At 37.4% G+C, this 6,000-nt stretch overlaps 1 pseudogene; it reads right to left on the reverse strand.

Moving 5' to 3' along the window:
- Nucleotides 1-2,912: 2,912 nt before the first annotated feature.
- On the reverse strand, nucleotides 2,913-3,803 carry LOC136174384 (non-histone chromosomal protein HMG-14 pseudogene; annotated as a pseudogene).
- Nucleotides 3,804-6,000: the final 2,197 nt, after the last annotated feature.

A 6,000-nucleotide genomic window follows, 5' to 3' on the forward strand; every position in this document is an offset into this window, starting at 1 on the left:
CAGTGTACAAAGGCTTCCTTTCTCCACATCCTTGTCACAACTTTTTAAGTGTGGTCTTTTTGACTATATCCATTCTGACAGATGTGAGGGCTTGATTTGCATTTATCTGATGAGTAGCAAAGTTGTAGGCAACCTGTAGGCAACCTGGATACATTTGGAAAAATGTTTACCCAGGTCTTCTGCTCATTTTTTAGTTAGTTTTTTTTTTTTTTTGATGTTGAGCTGTATCAGCTGCTTACATATTTTGGATATTAACCCCTATCAGTCACATATTTTCCACCATTCAGTAGGTTGTTTTTTAATTTTGTTGATGGTTTCCTTTGCTGTGCAAAAGCTTTTCAGTTTACTTAGGTCCACTTTGTTTAATTTTACTTTTGTTTCCTTTGCCTTAGGAGATAGATCCAAAAAAATAATGCTATAATTTATGTCAAAGAGTGTTCTGCCTATGTTTTCTTCTATCAACTTTGTGGTTTTCTGTCTTCATTTAGTTCTTTAGTCCATCTGAGTTTACTTTTGTATATAGTGTGAGAGAATGTTTTAATTCTCTTGTATGCAACTATCCAGTTTTTCCAGCATCATTTATTGAAGAGACTGTCTCTTCCTCATTGTACTGTCTTGCCTCCTTTGTCGTAGATTAAATGACCATAAGTGAGTGGGTTTGTTTCTGAACTGTTTATATTGTTCTGTCGATCTATATGTCTGTTTTTGTGCCAATATCATACTGTTTTGATGGCTGTAGACTGTGTACAGTTTGAAATCAAGGAGCATTTATATCTCCACCTCAGTTCTTCTTTCTCAAGATTGTTTTCTCTGCTTGGGGTCTTTTTGTTTCCATACAAATTTTAGAATTATTTGTTCTCAGTTCAGTTCAGTTCAGTCACTCAGTCATGTCTGACTCTTTGCAACCCCATGGACTGCAGCTCGCCAGGCCTCCCTGTCCATCACCAACTCTCGGAGTTTACTCAAACTCATGTCCATTGAGTCAGTGATGCCATCCAACCATCTCATCCTCTGTGTCCCCTTCTCCTCCTGCCTTCTCTCTTTCCTAGCATCAGGGTCTTTTCAAATGCCACTGGCATTTTTATAGGGATTGAATTCAATCTATATATTGCTTTGGGTAGTATGATCATTTTAAAATATTAATTCTTCTAACATATGAACAAGGTATATCTTCCATATGTTTGTATTGTCTTCAGTTTTTTTTGTCAGTGTAGTACCGTTTTGGGAGTATAGGTCTTTAAATTCCACAGAGATTTATTCCAAGTTATTTTATTCTTCTTGATGCAATGGTCAATGGGATTGTTTTCTTAATTTCTCTAATAGTTCATAGTTATCACATAGAACTGCAACAGATTTCTATATATTAATTTTGTATTGTGCAACTTTACCAAATTCATTGATGAGTACTAGTAGCATTTTGGTGTGTCTTAAGCATTTCTATCTACAATCTTAATTTGAAACAAATCCCAGGAATTCTTTTATCTACAAACAATTCAGCATACACCTTATAAGGACTCATAAAAACGATCACAATAGCACTGGTGGTGGTGGTTTCATTACTCAGTTGTGTCCAGCTCTTTGTGACATCATGGACTATAGTCCACCAGGCTCCCCTGTCCATGAAATTTTCCAGGCAAGAATACTGGAGTGAGTTGCCATTTCCTCCTCCAGGAGATCTTTAAAACCCAGGGATCAAACCTGCGTCTCCTGCATTGATGAGCAGATTCTTTACCACTGAGACCCTGGGAAACCAATATCATTAATCACCCCCAAACTGATAATTCTTTAATATCAAATATCTGGTGTTTGAGGGACTTCCCTGTGGTCCAGTGGTTAAGAATCCACTGTCAATGCAAGGGACACGGGTTTGATCCCTCGTCTGGGAAGGTCCCACATGTTGTGGAACAACTAAGCCTGTGTGCAACAACTGCTGAGCCCACAGTCTAGAGCCCATGCTCCGAAAGAAGAGAAGCCAATGCAATAAGAAGACCAGATACTACAACGTAGTCCCTGCTTGCTGCAACTAGAGAAAGCCTGTGCACGGCAATGAAAACCCAGTGCAGCCATAAATACATAAGTAAATGTTGTTTTAAAAATTTGTTGTTCGAATTTCCCCAATTGTCTTACGATTTTTTTTTTACAATTGTGTTATTAAAATCTAAAAAAGCTCTGCTCATTTCATTAGTTGTTGTATATCATGTCTTTTAAAGCCATAACTTCCTCTTCTCCTGTTCATACAATTATTTTTGCTGAAGAAATTGGCTATTTAGTCCTCTAGAATTTTCTACATTATGTGTTTCACTGATTACATAACTATGTCCTCTAATGTGTTCCTATGACCTCTGTGTGACCTGTGAACTGATAGGCACATCCAGATAGAGTCTTAATCAGATTGAGGTTAGATTTTTTTGGCAGGAAATTTTATAGTAAGGTTGTATACTTCCTATTGCATCATATCATGAGGCACATAATGTCTGGTTGTCCTTTCTATGACTTTAAAATTAGTAAGTGGGTTCAGACTCATTCAGTATAAAGTTCCTCATATTTTTTCATTTAATGATTTTTTTTTCTTTTATAACTGAGATTTTATTGGTTGTTTTGAGGATCACTACACAGACATTTCAATTTGTACACAATTCTTCACATACGTACCAGAAATCTAAAATATCATGTAGTTGTGATTCTTAACAGTTATTCCAGTGACTTTCCAGCTTAAAATTTGGAGCAAACTTTCCTTAACAGGATATCAAGTACCAATATCTTCAAATATTGATATGTTGTTACATAAGTCCCACTGATTCACAATTTAATATCATATACACTACATACCCAAACTGTCAATCGTTCACAGCACATTAACCAAGTTACTAGGAAAACTGGACTACCACGACCAAAGATCTTATAGCATAGTGCACAAAATTCTGACCAGGAGAGCCAAGATCAAAAAGTGGTTTGCTGTAGGAAATAATTCTACCAAAACAATATGGGAAGAGAAGTAATTTAAAGTGTTCAAGACATTAAATGCACAACTGACTCCAAACTGCCATTTAGTATGCTTTTGTATTATAGGATATAAAAGCTACCCCCCATCTATGGAATGTTAAGCTGACACCCAAGACAATCAAAGCCTCCCATATCCAATATCCCACTATTTTCTGGTTGTACCAAAAAATAAACAACCAGCAAATGATTTCACCTCTTAAAAAAAAGCATTTACACTTAAAAAATGGGATGAGGTGGGATTCCCTCCTTTTTAAAAATGTTTCTAGAGCTACTAAAAAACTTGCATTTACAAAATAGTTGATAAAAATATTCCTCTGGATTGTACAAGAAGGGAAACAGGGACCACTGACAGGACTGAGTGTGTGGCTATTAATCAAACTTGGCTTCTTTCTCTTCTGCTTCATCAGAGGCTGGGCTCTCCTCGTTTTTAGTCTCTCCATTTTCTGCAGGCAAGTCTTCTTTAGTCGCTTGGTTGGCCACTTCCGCCTGTTTTCCCTTCGCTCCTCTTTTCCCTTTTGTTTGCACTTTTTTGTCTGAAGATTTATCCTTTCCCGCCGCCTTTTTTGGCTTCGTTTCCACTTTTGCAGGAGCCGGTTTAGCTGACAACCTCGCCGATCTCCTCTTGGGCTCCTCCTTCGCTGCCCCCTCGGCGGAGCTGACCTTCCTCTTGGGCATCGTGGCGGCGGGGCGGGCGAGAGCCGGGTGCCTGAGGGCCGCGGCGCGCGGAGAGCCTTCGCGAAGCTGAGTAGCCGGACCGCTGCCGCTCCCCCCGCCGCCCGAGCTGCTGGGACCCGCGGCGGGGGTCCATTTAATGATTTTTAAATAGCCCTTGATAATGGTTGCCTAGATCCACTGTTTAATTAAAGGTTATAAAATGATGATGTTTTAATTTTATTATTTCTTCTGTGTTTCTCAACGAGAACTATTTTATAAAGATTTTTCTTTCATCAACTATCTAAGTACTTCACAGAATATTGGATATAGGAAAGTTAAGACAAATACTTATTTCTTTTTCTTTATCAGTCATTTTGAAGAATAATGAGTCATTTTCTGGCATCCTCTAAAGAAGATCAACTAATATTTCTAGTATCATTGTGAAGTAATGTAACATAGTAGAATCTAAATAATCCGTGTAGCATATTATCCCACTAGATATTCAAGAAAATTCCAATCTGGTTTTATCCATATTTTAGAAATGTGGAATATAAGATTCAAATAGACTTTCCTAGACTTTCCCAAGGTTATACAATTAGTAAATGCTGAAGTGTTGATTTCAGTTCATGTCTTTTGATTCCTGGTCCTCATACTGTAATCATACTATTATGTCAACTGAGTCCATGAAAGTTTCTTCGTGTACCTTTTCTGTTTTTCTCTGGTAGACCAGGAGGATTTACCTGGTCTCCTTTCTATTTTCCTTCCTTCCTCACTTTCTTTTCTTTCTTTCTCTCTCTTCTTTCTTCCTTTTTATTTCTTTTTTGGCTTTCATTAATCACTTGTCTCCAAATTTGCACAAAATAAAGATGCATTTGCACAATTTCTCTCTTTAACCAGATTTCTATGGAAAAAGACTACAACCTCCTTTCTCATTTTATGCTTGTGAGAATTTTTTTTTTTTCTTATTCTAAACTACTCTTTCTCTCACTTTCTCACTAACCTCCATATTTCTTGATCCTCTTCCTCTATTGCACCACCAAAGTTTAGTGTTCATAAACACTAGTACCTAGGAGAAAGCTCTCTGAGTTAGAAGCATAATGCATAAAGTCTTCATCTTGAATTTTGGAGCTAGTTGTGTCTTTTCTACTTGCAAACACAATCTCTGTCCAACTTCCTTTCCTCTACCTTCTTCTTTCCAGTGTGTGAAATTTTGCTTTGCAGCCTTGCCTTGGGCAAATCCATATGCCATTTCCCCTTTTCTTCTCATACTTCTGACTTCCTCACTTTTGCCCAAGTTTGTTTCTCTGCTATACATCCCCTATGTCTACTACTTCTAGGAACACCCTTCCCACTCTTCCTTTCCCCAATATTCCTGAAATTCATGGACATGTTAAACCTCTCTCCTCCCTGAAATCCTCTTATTTGTATTTTAAAACTCACAGTGTGAAGAGAGGGAAGCACGTCTTCCTTTTTACAGTTTCTCTCCATTAACACCTTTTATTTCCAAATCATCTCTTCGTTTTTAGATTGGATGTTTTGAATTAATAGCCTCATTGTTTTTGATTGCTCTCATTGCATTCTCTGCTTGCCCTTAATAATCTTACAATTTGTCTCACAATCTCCCTTTTTCACTTGCCTTCAGGGTCAAGTGTGTTTTCTCCTGTCCAACAGGTATTAACAAGACATCTATAGAGACAGAGTCCATGACTCTCACCTAGAGATTGGATTAAAGTGACAACCCGAGAGCATATTGTAACTTCTTGTTCCTGATCCAAATTCATGATAAGAATGTATATGAAATAAGTGAACTAACAGCAATTCTAGAAAGTCAGAAAAGTGTATTTAATGGGTCCAAATTACTAGTATTCCTAGAAAGATAAAAAAAAAGATGAAACTGAATTGAAGCAAAGTTAAAGGAGAAAACTACTGAAAAAGTTTAGAGTGATAGAGCTTTGGAGGCAGTAGCAAAGGTGAGAAGAAGAAATCTACTGGACAATAAATAGGGTCATTTTCTGAGATATCCCAATAGAAAAATTAGGCATTTAAATCTGTTTCACTCTAACTTACTTCAAACAGGAATCTGTTTCCGTCTTTTCCCCTGGGAGGGAGATGCAAAGGATTATTTGGGTCCAAGTAGCAAAGGTAGCATTCCAAGCATCTGGCAGCATCCAGAGAGAATAAAAATATGAAAAAATTCGGAAGTCCAGACCCTTGGACTTCCTATCTAATAGTACATCTTGTCTCAGAGGCACTGAGGTAGCTTCAGTAAATGTTTATGGCATCCACATAAATGCTAATAGATAATTGAAAACATAAAGTTGACCAAATAACAAGAAAGAGTTA

This window comes from Muntiacus reevesi, chromosome 9, assembly GCF_963930625.1.
Source record: "Muntiacus reevesi chromosome 9, mMunRee1.1, whole genome shotgun sequence".
NCBI classification, from domain to species: domain Eukaryota; kingdom Metazoa; phylum Chordata; class Mammalia; order Artiodactyla; family Cervidae; genus Muntiacus; species Muntiacus reevesi.